Source organism: Pollachius pollachius, assembly GCF_949987615.1.
Source record: "Pollachius pollachius genome assembly, chromosome: 9".
In the NCBI taxonomy this organism is placed as follows: Eukaryota; Metazoa; Chordata; class Actinopteri; order Gadiformes; family Gadidae; genus Pollachius; species Pollachius pollachius.
In genome coordinates, this window is record NC_136942.1 from 4,574,353 (window position 1) to 4,595,719 (window position 21,367).

The window sequence follows — 21,367 nt, forward strand, 5'->3', positions numbered from 1 at the left end:
AGACAAGCTACCTCCCTCAGTACACAACACAATGCAGCAGCCTTAGCCAAAGAAGTGACAGAAGGACTAGCATGGGAACCTACCTCTCTCCCTGCCTCTCCACAGTTGTGGCTGCCTTAAATGTACGAATGCCTATGGATCCAGCATATGGAGAGCTTTTCCTCCAACAACTAACATAGTTGAAAATCTTTTTTTTTATTCCACAGTGGTAGCATGGCCACCGTGTTGTTGTCTGTATATTTTAAGACAGTACAGCCAAGTGTTCTGTAACAAAAAATAATATATTTTTTTATTTTCTGTTGCAGTACTGTTAACCATCAGTAGGGGTCCCTATTGTGCTTCAATACGCCCACTTTTTTGTTTTTTTTCTAGAAGACATGCATATTCCAATGTTTACCTTCCGTTGGCTGAATTGTATGTACACAATTAAGCAATCCAACTGAAATTAACCTTTTGGTGCTGTGAGGTTAATATTTTCCTGTCGGTCTCCAAACATCAAATTATTGATGCTGCATGCGGTTCTAGCAATGTAGATATATAGATAGATAGAAAACCAGACCTAGACCAAAACATTTGGACCCTTGGATTGATGGATAAACAGACAGACATACAGGCAGCCATCGAGACAGAGATAGCTAGAGAAAGATATATATATAGAATGATAGTCTGGTGAAATAATTAGAGATCGAAGAAAATATAGATATACATTTACATAGATAAACAGACGGATCTAGATATTTAAATAGATGGTCATCGGCTTGTGACCAGAACGATAAACATTGACATAGATAGATGGACAGACAGACCGATACATAGATAGTTATACAGATTGTTATGGGCTGGTGAAGCATAGAGAGAGGTAATGCGATAGTATGTTACTGAATAAATGAGAGCTACATGGATGGAATGACAGACCAATAAAAGAGAGATATAAATAGAATGATAGATGGAGAGCCTGGCAAAAAAGGAGAGTGAGAAAATCAGAGAGAGAGAGAGAGAGAGATAGAGAGAGAGAGAGAGAGAGAGCGTGGGCTGGCAAAGAGTGGGATGGAGAGACAGTAGACTGATGGTTAAAAGGAGGAAGAAGCAGGATTGGATGAATACGAAAGAATGGAAAAAGAATCTGCAGCAAAATGAGGGATGAAAGAAACACATTGATGCCACTGATGCGTGCGCTTTGAGTTAATTTCCTCGTGTTTACATTCTATCAAAACCATTTGTGCAGCACCAAATCATTGGCAATCTTCTCTTCTGTGAAATGTGCTGTCAGATTTAATGGGTCAACCTATATTGTTTTTTATCATATCCCCAAAGAAATTACTTCAGAATCACCCCGATATTAGAGCCGCCGGGAAGTGACGAGAAGCACTGGACTGAGGAAGAGCGTTAGGGGAGGAAGAGCATTGGGAGGAAGGGGCGTCCGGGAGCGCTTCGTTTTGTACTCTAGTGGTTGGTCCTGGACCCCACTTCACTCAGCTGGCCGTCCAGTCTGCCAATCAGATTCCAACATCTGTGCCAGATCTCTCTCTCTCTCTCTCTCTCTCTCTCTCTCTCTCTCTCTCTCTCTCTCTGTCTCTGTCTCTCTCTCTCTCTTCCTCCTCTGTCTTTTTGTACCAACCGTCTCTCCCTCTCCACCAGTCTCTCTCTGTCCCTCTCACTCTCTCTCACTGGCTGCTGATCTCTCCATCTCCAGCCCTCACCCTCTCCGTTCTCACCTCTCTTCCTCCTCTGGGTATCGTAGAGCTCAGAGCTCAAAGCTCTGGAAGGAGAACAGCGATAGAGGGAGCAGAGAGGGAGGGGGAGTTGACAAAGAAACAGGGATTGGAGGGGTTGGGGGTGAGTAATGTGATCCGAATGTTGGACAGAAGGAGGAGGAAGAATTGTTTGGTGTTTTCTCTGAAAAACAGAGCAACGGAGGACGATGAAGAGAGAACGATTTTGTTTGTTGGGGGGGGTATGAACAACAAGCGAGAAAGAGCAAGAGATCCATTAGTGAAAAAATTGACTGTTTCAACACCATCAGGAAAAAACAAGGCACGCCAACGCAGTTAGTGTTGATACGAAAGTCAAAGCAAAAACAAAGAAAGCGGCATCCACCCTTAAGGGTGCCAGTGCGGCGTCTATCAGTGTGTTGTGTTTTTCCTCCTACCCACACAGATGCAGCCTAGTGTATTTGTTATGGTGTCGCTGAGCGATGCTGGCTAAAATATCCCTGACACACACACAGTCCACTGAGGCAGGGATAGGTGTGTGTGTGCCTGTGGGTTGTGGGCAGGTGGGTGGGTGGTTGTATGGGGGGGGGTGGGTAGCCGTGCGTATCTGAAGGCTGACCCTGTGTGTGCCGGACCAAGGCTAGACGGGCTGCTGCAGTCCCTTTCTTCCTCCATGGCCTGAAGCGAGGTAATACGGAAACCAACACAAAGGATTTGCTTGTGAAGGACTCGGTGTGTGTGTGTTTGCACAGTTGGGGCTTGATGTGTGTGTGTGTGTGTGTGTGTGTTTGAAATGATCCAGTGTTGGCCTGCATTTGCATTTGTGTGTTGTTGATGCAAGTCTGTGTGTGTGTGTGTGTGTGTGTGTGTGTGTGTGTGTGTGTCTTTGTGTCTCCTGTGTGGAGTACAATGATGCTCTTTTTTGAACAGTGCAGTGTATAAGCATCACTTCCTGTTGTTTATGCCACAGGCGACACATAGAGAGAGAGAGAGAGAGAGAGAGAGAGAGACGTAGCTGATGCAAGGTCAAACACACACACGATGAAAGCCACAGGTTCCTTCAAAACATATGTCCCCCTTCCTAGCTGTCCCTCCTCCCCTCTCTTCCAATGGCTTTCTCCTTCACTCCCTTCTCTCTCTTTCACACTCTTTACGCCCCTCTCTCTCCATCTCTCCCTCTTAGATTTTTTCTTTTGAGTGAAGTGATGACTTCAGGGAGTGGCAACTAGTAGGTATTAATGTCTTAATTAACGTGTCCAGATGGGAAAAAACGTATAAATGGAGTGACGATTGATTGCTGAAGTGTCTTTCACTGTATATAGCTAAATTGAACATAAACACTCCATTTGCTGCGTTCATCAAGTTGGATTCAACAAGACGTTTCTTTTTTTTAAATTGTAGAATCATTTGTTTTACCCTTCCGACTATTACCTTGTTTTTTTCGGGAAGAAAGTGAAAGCAAATCAGGGCGGATGTGCATTCATTTCCGAACACGATTAATATTGATGACGCTGTTGGCGTTTACTATCACAAATCAACCCACCCCCTGCCAGGATCAATACCCATTCCTAGCGTCTTCCGCCTACATTCGGTAATGCCCTGATATCCTGTTTCATTGCGACATGCGTCTTATGAGTGTCATGCCACACTGTGAACTATACGTGCAAACTGGCTGGTATATGAGGGGGAGAGAGTAAAATGCAAGAACGTTGTCTTTTTGAGATTCAGTGGTAGGTAATTTATTTGTATTCCAGAACACCACTGACGAAGTTTAGGTTTAGATCAGATTAAAGGCTGATTAATGATAGGTAAACTGTTTCAGATGGTTCTGTATTTGGTTGGAGAGAGTTTGTTTGAGGTCAGGAACTGGGGATAAGCAATGTATCATATTCATTATTTTATTAAATGTTGTGGGAATTGTGACTAAAACCACCAACAAGTTTGCGACAACAAGAGAAGGACAATTTATGAAAACTACATTTTTTGGTCAATAATGTAGTTTATTCCTTAATTTTGGACCTCATTTTGCCTCCTTTCTGTCAGTATGTTCAATTCCTTCACACTGTCCTTTTGGCTTTTTATTTTTATGCATATCGTTATTCACTGTCATTTAGAGTCAGCATTAATATACATTATCTACTTGTCTCTTTAAGGGGAGGCTTCCAGATTAAATTGTTAGCATTGTTTATCCCCTATGAATTCTAAGTTAGGAATTTGTTTTTTAATTGAAGACAAGGTCAGTGCCAAATTCCATTCGGTATCTATTTGCCAATAAATAACTTTCACATTTCTCATTTTGTCTCTAATTTAGAATAAATATATTGCACAGTAACTTTTAATACATTAATTATCCATGCTTATGCGTTTCCCATATCTTTAAATTACCTTGGTAAGACATTTAATAACTGTATACACTGTTGTCTGAATAACACTCGCAGGATGCCTTCTCAATATTTTGAAAAGTGTATGGATTACTTACTTCCTGTCTTAACATTTCACATCCTGTCTCAATATCTTACTTCCGGTCTAAACAACAAAATAGACCCTGGTCCACAGGAAGGCTTCAGGAGAGCAAATATTGTACAGAAAATGTGTCTTATTTTACTTGCAGCCCCCACAGAGAAACAGATGTAAAGCGAAAACATCACTTCTGGAGACTGTTGACATATGGCATTACAATGTAGGCGGTAGCCTCCTACTGGAGTCTACAGCTACGCTCCCACAAGGCAAGTGTGTGAAAATGTGTCCGCAATTTCAACATCAAGTCCCACAGATGTCTATGAGATTGGGTCACAATGATTCACAAAGGCATTGACTCATTTTCAGTGCGTGTGTTTTGTGTGTTTGTTTGTGCTTGTGTGTGCCTTTTGGACTGCGATGCACAGTCAAGTCTTATAATAATAATAATAATACAGAATGCCAAGTATCTGTTTGAAGAGTAAGAGAGTGGAATCTCAGCTTTTATGAAAGCTGAGCTTTAATATTTCAACCAACAATATGTTTTGATCATAGAACACAGTCACCTTGTCACTTGGCATTGTGGCATGGCATGGCATCGAGTTAATGGTTTGAACCCCACTGGTAATCAGCTCGACTTTGGACATTGAAGTTTAGTCCAAATAAAATGCCCTCTTGCTTATTAAAACTTATTGACCTGTCCATAGCAGTATCCTTGTGAAGCTCTAAGAAAATCAACATTTATAAGTTATGTCTTGTTATATGACAAATCATACTATATGACATGTTACTATTATTTATTGTTTGGATTAATAGTGCACATGATTACGACTACAAATTATAATTTGAAATATATACATTCGGTAATTATGAATTGCTAGCTAGGTGCTTAGCCCTCTCTTCTATTTCACCTCAGATGCATTCAAGCCATGCCTGGGTTTCCTGCTTCCCAAAGTAAGTGTCCTACCCTCAGGCTGTTGGGCTGGGGCTGATGCAGGAAACATAAGATTGTCCAAGATTTGTGGGCTTTTTCTGTCTTTTGGTCAGTGGGTTGGAAGTTTTCCGAAATGCCACAGGGACTGGGGGTAATTCTTGAAAAGGTCTTATGTTAAACCTGCACTATGTAACTTTTTTGCACTGTAGCCATCACTTTTTCTTCAGTTATTTTTAACAGTTTTCCATTGCGGCATCCATCACTTTTGGGTAATTTATTTTTGAACACCAGTGTCTAGATTGCAATTGGCTATGGCTAATTCAAGCATAATGTAATTTGGTGTGCTATGGTGGATTTTTGAAGGCTAAGAGTGTGAAGCACCTCTACTTTAACATAATTGAATCCCTGTGCCACACAAAATCCCTGCTGTATAATAATTAAGTGCAGGTTTAAGTTCGACCATGCAAATAAGTACGACCTTGTGGGGTCTGTAACACAGCCACAACCTTAATTTGTTTAAGATCCAACACTAGATGGTTTGTGCGTCAGTCTGGTTCCCTAGTATTGTATTTCTTCGATAGCCCTATCATGAAGAATATACTTTGGATTGATTTGTTGCAAAGCATTATTCTTCATTGTTGCACTGATTCTTACATTTTCAGACTCTGTAGTCTGACTCTGTATTTATGTTATTTAGTTCCCATTCTCCACCTGTCCACCAGATGTCCTTAGACTTTTCCCCTCACTTCCAATATCCTGCCACGCCCATCTGCAATGACTTTATTCCCCTCACCTGATTAAATCTGAGTGTCCTTATCAATCTTCCCAGCTGCACCTCGTTCTCTGATCAGTCTCTCCCCATACATATTTACTTCCTTTTTTCCCTTGTCGATGCATTATATTTCTCATGTCCTTTTGTCATTGTTGTCGCTCTAGTTATCAGTAATTTAAAAGCCATTTTGTGAAGCTGAGATTCGTTTTCTATGTTAAACGCCTTTAATTGGAACATTTACAGAGAAAATGTTCCTTATTCCCCCCCCCCTCAGCACTGACCGTTACGCTGTACTGCTTTTAATCCATTCCTGTTTTATAACTTTAGTGAGCTAGTGCCGCAACACCATTTCCTCAAGACCACTTCCTCGCATTAATGTCATTTGTGAAGAGCTTTTTGCTGGTGATCAAAAGTCAGTTTGTTCGAGGGAAGCTCATTTAATTCCTGTTCTTTGTGCGATGACACATTGCTTATGTATAGAGTATCCTTTTCACCAATCGAGGACAAATCAAATATCTCTGAAGCTTTAACTAGATGGCATTGTCAAACTGTGTCCATGATTTTAAATTAATTCACTGCCGCAATTGATTTATAAAAACAAATCAAAGTAACAACTTGTGTTTTGTCAGATAGTATTCCTAGTAGTCCTTCATATCAAAGAATCTGAAAGAAATGATCTATTAAGAATAAATGTGCCGTCGTATGCAGTGGCTTAATTAACAACAATTTGTTCTGGCACTTTCTCCCCCTGAGTCAAAAATGAAGTGCATTAGAAGTCAAAAATCGCAAAACATAACCGACACTCCCCGCGGTCTTGCTGTTGATCTAACAAAAAACAACAGGCAGCAAAACACCGTTGCCACACGCATTGCCGGAATCCCAAACAGTCACAACTTCAAAAAATGTTTTGTTGCGCTTGAACCTGTCCGACCATATGTCACAATTGGACTGGCGAGAAGTCTCGGCGTGCTTGCTCGGCAACAAGGCCCACATGTCTCTTCCAGAGTTCGCTGTCAGACCCGATCAGGAAGCTGACATTTCAAGCTTGACAGCCCCCCACCACCGCCCGCCGTAACAGGGGCTGACACGCCTGCTGTGCTTGGCTCCGGGAAGCTCCTCCGCAAACATTCTGTCGGCCATGTCACCGAGTCCATTATACTGCAAACCTATGCAAACATCATGGCAGTTCATGGTCTTGGCTTTGATAAAGAACTCAGCTTTCCGATGGGTGGGCATGGAAGACCAGGAGAGAGTCGGGGGAGGTAGGGGCTGTGATCCGTGAGGCAGGCCGACACTATTGGTGTTGATATGGGGGGGTGTATGGATGGGAACATGGAGCACTGAAGTCAAACTGTGGCATTTCATTCCGTCTGTGTTGTTTTTCCAAGAAAATTGGCATTCAAGAACACTTCATCGACACTTAATTGCTATTTAAAAATATATACAGAACTAGCGTCATGACCTTTTTGATAAAAACAAAGGAATGCATAAAAAATATCACACAAAAGGAAAATCTAACAAATTGCTGTCTTCTAATGGACATATCTGTAATGTGTCAGTGCTACGTTATTTGTGCCGCCTTAAAAGCTTCCATTTAGAGAAGCCTTCAGTGTTAAACGGCTCCCGTGGCAGGTACACAGATCCGGAAGAAAATTATGTTAGAGCAATATGTATTACTAGTTTATCATTTGATGTATAAATCATAGCAAATGGGCGCTGTCTTTCGTTTGCTGTTTTAGAACCATGGCCCCAAGCTATACATATTTCTCTTTATCTGTTTGTGTCTCAATGGGGGTTTTTCTATAGGGGAAAGTGTCAGACTCTCTTGTTTATAGGAACTGTTTGTGTGGAGGCATACCAATTTTTTTTGTTTGTTTTGGTCTTTTGCGTTTGTTCTTACGGGTTTCTAAAATAAATCGGGCAGGTGTTCCGGCAGAGCTTTTCCCAAGTGGCACTCCGCCTCCTTCTCATGTCTCATCCGATGTTACCCCTTCGGTTCGGTGTCCATAACAGCGTTGTGCACTCGGAGGTGCCGTCACATCAGATCCCAAAAAGTACCCAGCGAGAGTCAGTGCTGCTCGGTCGCATGGTCATTCATCCTGTCGTCAGTCTTTACGGGCTGTTGTGGTGGGGTATGTTCCCTATAGCTCAGACTCTGCCCTGTGAAGGGGCAAGGTATGGCCTCGTTAGATGGCCCTCTTCTGCTCTGTCACTGAGCATCACACACACACACACACACACACACACACACACACACACACACACACACACACACACACACACACACACACTCTCTCTCTCTCTCTCTCTCTCTCTCTCTCTCTCTCTCTCTCTCTCTCTCTCTCTCTCTCTCTCTCTCTCTCTCTCTCTCTCTCTCTCTCTCTCTCTCTCTCTCTCTCTCTCTCTCTCTCTCGTACACACACACACACACACTGTGTTACGCTCTGACAGCATGAGGACCGACTGAGAGGAAGGGGGGGGGGGGGGGGGGAGTTGCTGTTTCACAGTTCTACAATGCCATAACCCAGAGGGGATTCAGTTCAAATAGGCTAAAATAATCTACAATCTCGGTGTCCACTGTGTTCCCTATCGCAAACCACCTTGCTTAGGGCCCCTGCCTCACAGAAAAATGAAGAGCCCTCTTAAAAAGGTGCTGGGCACTGTGCTTTGTCTAGGAAACAACTGACAGAATATAGAGGCCCTCAAAAAAATACAACCCATGGAAAGGGCCCTGAGGAAGGCCACGCGACCGGTTACGATGTACCAGTGGTTACTATGTAACTAGACTGATGATAAATGACAAGCCTCGTGTTCCCCTTCTCGGTGTCCCCGTCCGTTTCTGTCCATTTACATCAAACACATGGTACGCAGTACCCAGCGTGAGGACCGGTCTAGAAAAGAGACCCATTCGGGAGGCTGACGGCGTTGGGAAGGGTTTCGCAAGTCTGCCATGGTGTTAGCCCAGGGGGATACAGTTCAAGTAGCCTCGGTAAGTGAGTTCTGCACGAGCGGCCCAGCACAACGGGGCCAAGGAGTGCGGAACCGCCATGAGACGGAGGAATCTAATGTCCCTCGCTCCATTGGAGAGCTTTAACTGAACGCGTCCATCCCAGAGGCACGGGGCGGCACGGCGACAGCTGAAATCGTTAATCGTTTGTTTGTCTGTTTGCGTTTGTAAATGGGGGAACTTAGCGGGTTACTGTGACGTGTTTATGAGGCTGTTGGAGCGCAGACGATAAGACCGAGGCTGAGTACACTGACATGGTCATTTACGGCCACTGTCTCGGGGTAATTAAAAAGTATAGCGTCTGGGTGAATTAATGTATGGATGCGTCTTACACAATTCTATTGTCTTGGGTTGCTTAAAGCAAAAATCATGGACTTTCTGAATGTGGAACTATTTAATATTACGGTAAAAACGTACCATTATATTTTTAGATAGCATCTTATTCTCAAAGGGATCTGCAATTAATGAATATGTTTTATTTGCCAAGTTTGATGCAAAGCCAGCATTTGGGTGCCATGCTGCCATCATACATAATATCCTTTTAACTTAACATGGTACTGTTCAACCTCTGTGTCTTGCATCACAATACACAATCTAATGCAAACTTTTGTTTTCGGTGCCACCATTACGATTTTCTTTTGGGATTCTTTGTACACAACAATACACTACGCTTCATTTAGCGGATGCTCTTTTACTGAAGCGAATTACCGGTGGGGCTTAGAGCAAGGAAAGTATGCAATCAATATTGAAACCACTACAGCAGCGCTGTGTGACCAAATCGAAAAGAGAAACACTAACTGCAGAGAGTAGACAGAAGCTATAGGGATCAGAAATGAATGGGGTTAGTTGTTAAATTATGCGTAGCAGTCAAGTGCACAGCAGGAGACTGTGCATGCCAGAAACCCATCTTATGGAGGTGAAGGGCTTTAGCATGTTTTTTTAATAAGCTGAGGGAGCCTGCAGATCATAAGGGGCTAGGTGGCTCATCCCACTATCAAGATAACACCCAGAAACTAAGCTGGACTGCAACTTGCCACTAGCTTCCTCAATATATTCTGGTTAAGACATATTGGTTAAGGGCTACCAATGCAGCCAATCAGTCAGTTCACAAGATCTTAGGGGTAAGATAAGACACTAAGGGCTACACATGCTATGATTTGAGATACATGTTTTGTTTCAGGATGATCAAGCTTTTCATATGCTGTCCTCAGCCGACTATGGAATATATGTTAGTGTAAGACTAGCGGACATTATGACTGAATGAAAGTATGACAGATGACATTATCACTAAAACATATGAACATAAATGACTTCAGTACATATAATTAACCTGCCAAAAAGTGATAGATTGAGGCCCTAGCTCAAGAACACTCCAGCATGGAGGATAGGATAAACGTTGTTGCCCCTGCAACTCCCTGGGGTCACACAACAATAGAATGATAATACAACAAGACATGGAGATAACTCTTGGTCCTGTTCAGATTGTGAACATAGACAAACAAGAATACTGTCATCAGATTTATAGGTCAGTTTACATGACATGTTACATCACCTGCTGTCATATCTTATGACACTGTATTACTGTGCAAAGATCAATCATTCGCCTTCTCTTAGTTAAAAAAAACCCCCTGAAACCTAGCTTTTATCTCTTCGGTCAGGCACAGAGGACGTTCACCACTCAGACACGAAACCTCCGTATTGATCCAGTCTCCTCTTCCTGGTGGTCTCCCGGTGGTTTGGTACTCAGGCCGCTCTGAATCCACAGCCACAGTCCCCCCCCCCAGCCTGACACACCGCTCCTGATTCTCCTTAGAACGCTCAAGGTTAGGCTGATCCATTGTCTTGAGTCAGCGCCACTCCCAGATCTCTATCTGTGTCAATGTCTTTTCAGTCTGCGTCGCTCTGTCCTTCTTCTTCGCTGCTGGACGAAAGGATATGCAATATGCCCGGGAGCCATTGAGTGAGTGAGTGGGAGGGAGGGAGGGAGGCAGGGAGGGAGAGAGGGAGAGAGAGAGCCGTTGAGAGATGGAGAGCGATAGGGAGGGAGAGAGACGAGGAGAGTGAACGGAAGGGAGATACTCTTCCAACTCTTCAGCAGTTTCAGTGACTCACTTAAATTCTGATTCCATCTCTCTGTGAATTTTTAATGCGACAAATGCCTGTGTCTATCACACACAGACAGCCCGCGGTTCATGGGTAGCTTGACATGGGGATAAATGGAAGGGTGTCAGATGGACCTCTAAGGACACGGCCCAGATATGAACTGTGTAATTTTGAGGAAGCACTTCTATTTGACGTCGCACCGATGAGACGGTAGAAAATGAAGCAAAACATCAATCTGTGAACTCTCAGAAAATAAAAATACAGAATGCATTATATAGAGCATTATACTTTTCTTTTTTTCTTATTTGGATCGATGTCCCCAAAGTCTGCAGACTGCCTTTAGACCTCCCTAGCCCGACTTGCTCCTTAATAATCTGCATTAGAACTCTGTGGAGGAAAATCGTCTCAATTACTAAACAGTAAATAGCAGGGCAAAAGGAAGGAAGGAAGAAAGAAAGTCCATTTCCAATTAATGGCCGACATGAGAGAGATATTTATCACACATCCCTCACTACGACTCCTGTAAATGTCCTGTATATTTGAACATTATTCCTAGTGCTAGCAGTGGAGATGTCTCATCACGAGGGTGGGTCACAGTTAAGGTGCGGCAGTGTGCTACAGAGCTCCTCTCCCGGGAAAGGGAATGATAGATATGTGGGCTGTGGTGTGACGTCTGCCAATAAAGCTGGCAGGGCCTGTTGGGGCTGGGATGAGAGCACGGCACCAAAGTGAACGACGAGGGCGGAGGGTAGACGGAATGTGGGTCACACCGTCCGGGCGGCCGGCAGCATCCGCACTCAGAGAGTTTGAAGCGGTTTTAAAAGATGGCTATTGCATTGAAGGCAGGCAGACGGGGGGCCTGTACTGAATGCCGGAGGAATCAATCCCAGCTAGTTTAGAGGGAATTAGAAGGCAAGACGAGAGGTCCTGACCCTGCAGTGATCTTCTCTTCAAGATAGAGGGGTGCTGATCCGGGATTACTGGTCCATAGGTCCCCTGTGATCCCCCCCAGCTCAGCCCATCTCGGGGGCCCGCTTTATCACGAGCTCAGGGTCAATAATAATTGAGAAGATAATATGTTGTTGGGCTGGTTTGAAGCTGAAAAATGAAAAGATCCCTAGCTGAATGTGTTTGCTAAGCATACCGTTTCGTTTGCGTTTCCTTCAGCAGTGTTTCTTTATTAAGGCCCATTCACACCCTACGGTTAATACGGATAGGGTCCCTTTCGTCCGGTCCCGGAGGTCATTTCATCCGTCAATGGGTCCGTCGCCTTTGAGCTTACGAATCTGGAGTGCTCCGGAAGAAACGGAGCAATACCACCGGAAATCGAGGCGGCAGTATAGAGTCAGAAGTAAATTTTGCAGGTTTTGGATGACACAAAAGAAAAAATCATCTCCTCTAAATATGCCATGTTTGTGATTGTCGATGCCGGTAATTTGCGACACGACATTCACTGCCCTCTAGAGGATGTATTGCGTAACATCCATAACAACGCCGTAACCGGACGGAGGTATGAAGTTAAGTACCGGAGACAGAGTTTGGTACAGACGGACGAATTTCGTCCAGATCCCGAGGTATGAATCCGCCTTTAGTTAGTGAAAAAACAATTGTACTTCGGCAAAGGTGATGCAGCCGAGAGAAAGCAGCGAGTGGTTGATTCTGCTTATACCACAGTGAATAACAATGGTTGGAGTTTAATGACCTCCATCTAATATTTTTTTGGGTTTTCTATCAATGAAATTTAAGGGTGATGGTTAGTCAGATGAAATTAAAAAAATATTTTATTGCACTTTGAGTATATATATATATATATATATATATATATATATATATATGTATGTATGTGTGTGTGTGTGTGTGTGTGTGTGTGTGTGTGTGTGTGTGTGTGTGTGTGTGTGTGTGTGTGTGTGTGTGTGTGTGTGTGTGTGTGTGTGTGTGTGTGTGTGTGTGTGTATGTATGTATGTGTATGTATATATATATATACAGTGGGGCAAAAAAGTATTTAGTCAGCCACCAATTGTGCAAGTTCTCCCACTTAAAAAGATGAGAGAGGCCTGTAATTTTATTTATTAAAATTAAAAGAGACATCTAGAAAATCACATTGTCTGATTTTTAAAGAATTTATTTGCAAATTATGGTGGAAAATAAGTATTTGGTCAATAACAAAAGGTCATCTCAATACTTTGTTACATGCCCTTTGTTGGCAATGACAGAGGTCAACCGTTTTCGGTAAGTCTTTACAAGGTTTTCACACACTGCTGCTGGTATTTTGGCCCATTCCTCCATGCAGATCTCCTCTAGAGCAGTGATGTTTTTGGGCCACACGGATTTTCAACTCCCTCCAAAGATTTTCTATGGGGTTGAGATCTGGAGACTGGCTAGGCCACTCCAGGACCTTGAAATGCTTCTTACGAAGCCACTCCTTCGTTGCCCGGGCGGTGTGTTTGGGGTCATTGTCATGCTGAAAGACCCAGCCACGTTTCATCTTCAGTGCCCTTGCTGATGGAAGGAGGTTTTCACTCAAAATCTCACAATACATGGCCCCATTCATTCTTTCCGTCATACGGATCAGACGTGCTGGTCCCTTGGCAGAAAAACAGCCCCAAAGCATGATGTTTCCACCCCCATGCTTCACTGTAGGTATGGTGTACTTTGGATGCAACTCAGCATTGTTTCTCCTCCAAACACGACAAGTTGAGTTTTTACCAAAAAGTTCTATTTTGGTTTCATCTGACCATATGACATTCTCCCAATCCTGTTCTGGATCATCCAAATGCTCTCTAGCAAACTTCAAACGGGCCCGGACATGCACTGGCTTTAGCAGGGTACACGTCTGGCACTGCAGGATTTGAGTCCCTGGCGGCGTAGTGTGTTAGTGATGGTAGCCTTTGTTACTTTGGTCCCAGCTCTCTGGAGGTCATTCACTAGATCCCCCCGTGTGGTTCTGGGATTTTTGTTCACCGTTCTTGTGATCATTTTGACCCCACAGGGTGAGATCTTGCGTGGAGCCCCAGATCAAGGGAGATTATCAGTGGTCTTGTATGTATTCCATTTCCTAATAATTGCTCCCACAGTTGATTTCTTCACACCAAGCTGCTTACCTATTGCAGATTCAGACTTCCCAGCCTGGTGCAGGTCTACAATTGTGTTTCTGGTGTCCTTTGACAGCTCTTTGGTCTTGGCCATAGTGGAGTTTGGAGTGTGACTGTTTGAGGTTGTGGACAGGTGTCTTTTATACTGATAAGGAGTTCAAACAGGTGCCATTAATACAGGTAACAAGTGGAGGACAGAGGAGCCTCTTAAAGAAGAAGTTACAGGTCTGTGACAGCCAGAAATCTTGCTGGTTTGTAGGTGACCAAATACTTATTTTCCACCATAATTTGCAAATAAATTCTTAAAAAATCAGACAATGTGATTTTCTGGATTTTTTTTTTCATTTTGTCTCTCATAGCTGAGGTTTACCTATGATGAAAATTACAGGCCTCTCTCGTCTTTTTAAGTGGGAGAACTTGCACAATTGGTGGCTGACTAAATACTTTTTTGCCCAACTGTATTTGCGCTATCAAGGTAACCTCTAATCGATACTTCTATTTGACAGTGGTTTTCATGAATTCATTCATTTAATTAATTGTTTGAATTATCAAGCTATGAAGAGTTACAAATTATCATATCGTACAATAGGAGGCACTATGGAGAAGGTTCAGTCTGCTGAACAACTGACCTGCTAAACCCACATTTCTCGTTTTCGAAAACATGTTTACCAAAGGTTTCCTTTTAAGAAAACTGAGATTTCTGAAAAACAATTACGACCCCCTCTGCAACTCAGGGTGCTACAATATTTGATAAACAAAAGAGATAGAAGCACCAGAGAATTGGAAGATTGTTTATTTTGAACCCAAAGTCGACCCCTTTTGCCACCGAAATCTTCAGAGTGTCGCTTCACCTATGTCTGGGACATTGCTCATGACATGTCCAAGTTGTTACTTTTGTTTGACATTTTTTTTTCAAATTAAAACTGTTGATTTGTTGTGAAACTTTTAGCTTGGTTTACCGAAGAGCACACGGTGTCCTGGTAATAAATCATTGTTTGTCTTTGTGAGTGTGTGTGTGCGTGTGTGTGCGCTGTATCACCATTCAGCAGCATCTTGTGTTTTGGATGAGCTACAGTCTCCCGAGATGTAGCAGCTTGCGAAAAAAGATGGAGACATAGTTCCTTGGCTGTACGGCAAAGCCCGAATTACAACTGTGGATGTGCTCACGGAAATGGATGAGGGTTTTTGGCTCGATGACAGAAACCTAATGAGGAGCCACCTATGTCAACTGGCAGGTGGGATTAGCTTTTGCATCTGTCTTTAACTGCTAGTATTCGGTGTGCTTGCCAGGGTGCAGCCGGAAACAGCGGATGGCAAAGAAAGATGTGATGTCAAATTAAGAGCTCAGGTTTGGAAAAAAACTCTCGAAATGAGATAGTGACAGTTGTCTCTTGGAGTGATCCAATCTTTTCTGCGCGCACACACAGATGTGCTAATAAAACTTAAAAATGTTTACTGTCTGCAAGCCCAGTATTTTGAGAGAGAGGGGAGGGGGATTGGGGGGCGAAGAGACGGGCCAAACGGCAGAAATGAACTCCGATCCATTCCCCGACTGTAAGGAATTAACATAATTGCCGCACTTAAGATTGAGATGCGATACACAAGGAACAAGCACGCACAAAAAAAAGAAGCAATTCCCACTGAGACCCTGTTTCATATCAATCTCAATGTAATCACAGGACATTAATGAGGCTCTTAATTACAATTCCCCTAAAGGTAACCCCCCCCCCCCCCTCCTCAATCAGCTCTCCCCTATCCAGCCCTTATGGGTGTGAGGTAACCTGTAATCAACCATTCCCATCAGGAAGGCCGTACATCGCTGGGAGTCCCGAGAGACTGTTCCCATTAATGGGTGGAGATTAATTAATCAAGGTGGTGGAGGTGTTTCTCTCGGGGGAGCCGGGGGGGGGGGGGCTGTCTTTTCATTATTAAGATAGCTCCACTATAGCGCAGAATTGAGGCCATAGTCATTTTTAGATTTTGCAACATGCGAGAGAGTGGTTCTAACGAGAGCATCATGGAGGCCCTCTGCGGATATGGGTTATATAATAACTAAATGGTCTTAATTATGTCTTTTTTATATCTATTGGTTAGGGATAGTCTTTACTGTTATCCTATATTATGGAAATAATACTATGGATTTATGGATTTAATGATCTGTAGATGGACTTGGCGCACGCTGAAATGAGCACGGTTTATAATTATATACATATATTGCTGGATAAGGTACTGGGGAAAGCCAGTTCCATAAACCCAAAAAGACAGACTATAGCTCATCAGAGCCATCAATGTAAATGCAATAAGTGCACATAAGCATACTTTTATAACTATAGCTTTTCTGACACATTTAAGGTCATCGGACTAAGGTGACCGATTCCCCGCTGAAAGGATCTGGGTGTGAACTTCAGAGTTTGCTTCAGAGTCTTTCCTGCAAGATACTTAACCCCTACTTGCTCCTTAATGACATGCATCTAAATATGTCATGACTTATCTAGACCACGTATCGAGTGGTCACTGGCAGTGGCTTTGGATGAACACGTCTGCGAAATGCAAAGATCTAACAACCAACACACCACATACGAGGGGCCTAATGGCTATACAGGGTCCTGTCTGGTCCATTTATAAACATGAACCCCCTTGCTTTTGTCAGAAGAACACTATCCTTCGAATTGCTATATTCTCTTCGTTCTATTTCTATCCATCCCTTACCCTGAAATGGGTATATGTTAGTGTTTTTTTGCGCAGTGCGTGCGTGTGAGTGTGTGTGCGTGTGTGTGTCTGTGTGCGCATGTGCATGTGTGCGTGTGTGTGCGCCGGTGTGTGTGGAGAGGTGAAACGTAAGCAAGATGAGGTCTGTGTTAGTGCTACTGTCATCTCCTCTGCTGCACACTTCTCCAACTCCACCGGAGAAAAAAAGAACAGCGGCAGTGAGAGAGTTGGCAGTGGACTGGAGATAGCCACAGCATTCGCCCAGAGGAAGGTTTCAAAGGCCAAAGGATGTCAAAACATTAGTGACACAGGAAAGGTTTGTGTGTGTGTGTGTGTGTGTGTGTGTGTGTGTGTGTGTGTGTGTGTGTGTGTGTGTGTGTGTGTGTGTGTGTAGAGAATAGAGAGTGAATACAAGGGTAATCAGACGCACATCATACAGAGAGGGATCCTTTGTTTAACTTACTAGTTGGATATAGAAGTAGAAATGATGAAAGGTTTTGAAGCTTTTTACCAGGGAATAATTTGAGGCTGTCTTTTAATGCCCATGAAAGTCCTCTAATGAAAACCATCCGTCAGATTGGTAATCTTTAGGAAAGATTAATAATTAATAATGGTCTCAGATATTCAATTCAAAATCGGTTTTATTTTTCAATGCACTGTAGAAGGTGCCTGTGTCGATTCAGCACCAGTTATCTTACTTCCCCTTCCAAACTGACAAGTCATTAGCATCTCTAAAGTTATCCAGTTTACAAGTTTTGTCTTTTGAAATGTGTGTTCGTTGAGTATTTGATCTTGTGTTGTTAGCATTTTAAATTTGGTTTGGGTGACAGGCAGCCAATTGCGGTTATAATGTTGGAATTGGTAAGTGCATATCAAGGGATTGCATGTCTTCCCCCTAGGGTCTGAAGGGGTTGAGATGGTCTTTTAAAAATACATGGTGCATGATCTGTTGCCAAGAATATATTTATTATTTTTTTTCTGTGATGTGAAAGTTCAGCTTTTTATCCTGAAACGTACTTAGTAAAAGTCCAAACTCGTCCACTACATGTTGAATCATATAAGTACAGTATAAATGTTCATGTTCAAGAGGTTTCTCCCCGACTCTGACTCTGTGTAAAAGATTTGCAAACACCATTTGGCCTTAACACAGCCTTCGACACCAGCTAATTCAAATGTAAAAAAGCTGAACACAAATATAATAAATGATAAATACGCAATATACCATCGTCCAACAGGCGACACATGGCTCACGCCATGATGTCCACGAGGGCGCTGTGGTGTTGTTTCTGACAGGAAACGATTCACGGCCCTACAGAGGGGTCTGACCTTTTGAAGGGATCCGAGGACAGCCGGACGCGATGATTCCTCTCGGTCACAGCCATGCTCCTCTGGAATGCCAAAGCAGTGACTGCAAGAGACAGATACCGGCTGTTTCTGCGCAGGGATGGGGAGTGGAATGCTGGGAAAGAGGCGGAGCAGAGCCCTGAAGAGTTCTGTGGTCCTGATGGGATGGATATAGCCCTCATGGATGTGGAGGAGAAAGGGGGGGGGGGGGCGTCTGCTGAGAGGGCTCCTAAATAAACGAAGCCAGCATGAAGTTAGCGTGTTGCGGGGACTGGGATTTGCGGCCCATTTGCCTGCAGGGGTGTGTGTGTGTGTGTGTGTGTGTGTGTGTGTGGTGAGCAGCTCATCTCTCTCCATTAATTTGATGTCCTGCAGAAAACCCACACAGGGATTACTGGCATGCTGAACTATGTTTCGCCTCCCCACTAGCCTGTGCTGCTGCTGCTGCTGCTACTACTACTACTAAAACTTTGAATACTACTCTTCTACTACGACCACTTTTACAACTACTGCTACTACTACTACAAAAATGATGTGATAACCCTTTAAAACGTTGCATAATTTCAGTATGGCAGTGTAGCCAAACACTATCAACAAATTCACACTATGTTGAATAAGTGAATTCTTACGACTTATGGAAATGACCGCAATCAGGAGCAAAGGGGAATTTGAATTGCACTGGGAAGTACGACGCAAGCTCTTAAATCTGCCTCTGCGTAATCATTCATTCATTCATTTAAGCTATGGCTCTATAAACGAACAAGGCAACGGTATGCACAGAAGAACGATATAATACAAGACAGCGATCAATCAGCAAAATTGTTCAGTAGGCGGTCGCTTGTCACCCATCGCTACTCCTATGCATAATGACGTTGAGCTCTGCGTCAATTCTCAAATGACAGTCTCCTTGTCTCCAATGTTTACGGGCGGCGTGAATGCACAGTTGTACATTGAGTTTTTGTTGAGCAGATTCAGTGTTGTGTTGAGTTGTGTTTTTCTCGCGGTGTAAAAATGTCATCATAGTTCTAGGCCAGAAGAGTCTAGTACCTTTATAAAAAAAACAAAAAAATAACTAAGTGTACGCAGAAGGTCTGCCAAATGCCTCAACAGTAGCTCTTAACATGTGATGCATGTTTAAAATGTATGTTATAGTTAGGGTTAGGGTGACAGTGCATCATAACTGTCCTCTTGTTTCCTCGTGATCAGCCCCAAATCGGTGCACTGTAAGATATGGACCGCACAATCCCTCACAAGAGCAGATGCACGGATTCAGACAGGCAATCCCACACAGGCCGAACAAACAAAACAACAAACAAACACACCAAACAAACAAGAGCTGTGTAAATCAGCCCCCACGCCCACGCACGCCGCCCTGGTGCTGGGCTTACTAAGCCTTGTTCAGAGATGAGCTTTGCATCACTCAGGTTCTTTTTTTATAAATCCAATCAGCCGTTTATATTGTCTGTGGTGGGCGGCCGGCTGCACCTACGCGGTTGTAATTCACACCAGCGGGGGACTCTTAAGGCTGGATATCCCAGGGTCGTGCGCTCAGCACTAAAACGATCAGCCCGGATGATCTAATGCTCCACCCACACCGCTCATTTTTCGGACAACTTTTCCCATGTTGCCGTGCTCTTCACCCCCTTGTTGCTACTGAATAATTCACCTCCGGGAAGATGATTCAGGGGGGGTCACGGCAGGACCTGTCCTTCCTGCTGTATTTCATTGCCGTGTAGCTCCTGAAACGGAATATAGCCGCGTAACAAGCATCCAGCGGTGTGGCGGTGGTGTAGGTTGGTGGTGCTTCCACCACCACTGCCTTAAATCAGGGAGTCCCGGAAATACATTAAAACATAAAACATGAGCGTAAACATGACATGAGGTGGATTTATTTTCCTTTTCTCTTTTTATATGTATTTCATGATTGTCCCAAAATGTTATACGAGCATTTTGTCGTAGGAAGGTGAAGAGTAGACGGAGAGAACAAAGTCAATTTGGTTCGACCCCAGTGATTTCTTTTTATTATTTATTAATAAATGTAAACAAATATTTCAGCATGAAAACACATACTATTAATGAATAACAAATCCTTTTACACTTTTTTTTATCTTTATTTTACCTCTATGCTCATTGTTTTGTGTCGAACGTCAACTCAAGATCATATTTTATAATTGTTATAACTGCAAATGTTTTTAAATAACAACATAGATAAACTTACTCATGTGTGTAAACTGTGGTTATTCTGTAAGCCATTCTTGCTTGAATTGCCACTGTCATGCAGTTTTTGACACAAACTGTCAGTGCAACAGCACTTTAATTACTGAACCAACCTGTTCTTTATGAAGAGAAGGAAACATGTTCATGACCGTAAGATCAGTGTGGCCATTTTCCGTTCACTCATTTTGATGCAATTTCATTTTTTTTCGGCTGCATGCACATTTTAGACAGTCCCTAATATATGTGAAAACAGAGAATCTCTGTTGGAGTTTTCACTGCCTTATCTCATGCTGTTGTAGCACAAATAAAAATGACTGGATCCATGCATGGAGTTGGTAAAGGACCTGCATGGAATCGTTGTGGTAAAAGTTGGGTTATTACATTCAAAGTATTTATGGCTGTGTGTTGTTAAAGTCTAGCGGCCACATATTTGACCCATTTTTTATTTTAGAAGAGAAGTAGACACGGATTAACTGCATATGATTGACACTGCATTGCAGTCATGTGGCTGTGTTTGTACTCAAAACACACTTTAATAGCTCTTAATATCATGGCCAGAAGAAACATTTCAGATAAACATTTGCCCTCGCTAATGTAATGCCATTCATTTATAAAATGTCCTTTTACTTATTTATAAAAATTTAAATAGTTATAAAATAATAAAGGAAATAACCCCACGTCTTGTGGACAGGTTGAAGCAAACAAACAATTCTGTTGTGTGGTATACTGTGCTGTCGACGACTGAATACAAATGTTCCCTCATCCTGAACTTGTTGCTCACCTCAAAAATTCATAATGTTTTAATCATTTCCCCTCGCGGGACTTGTTTTAGAGAGGGCTTTTCAGTTCACAAAAGGGGACACACACACACACACACACACACACACACACACACACACACACACACACACACACACACACACACACACACACACACACACACACACACACACACACAGGCACAAGCACAAGCACACACAGACATATTATCGTGGCACTGGGGAACCTTTTGATATGAT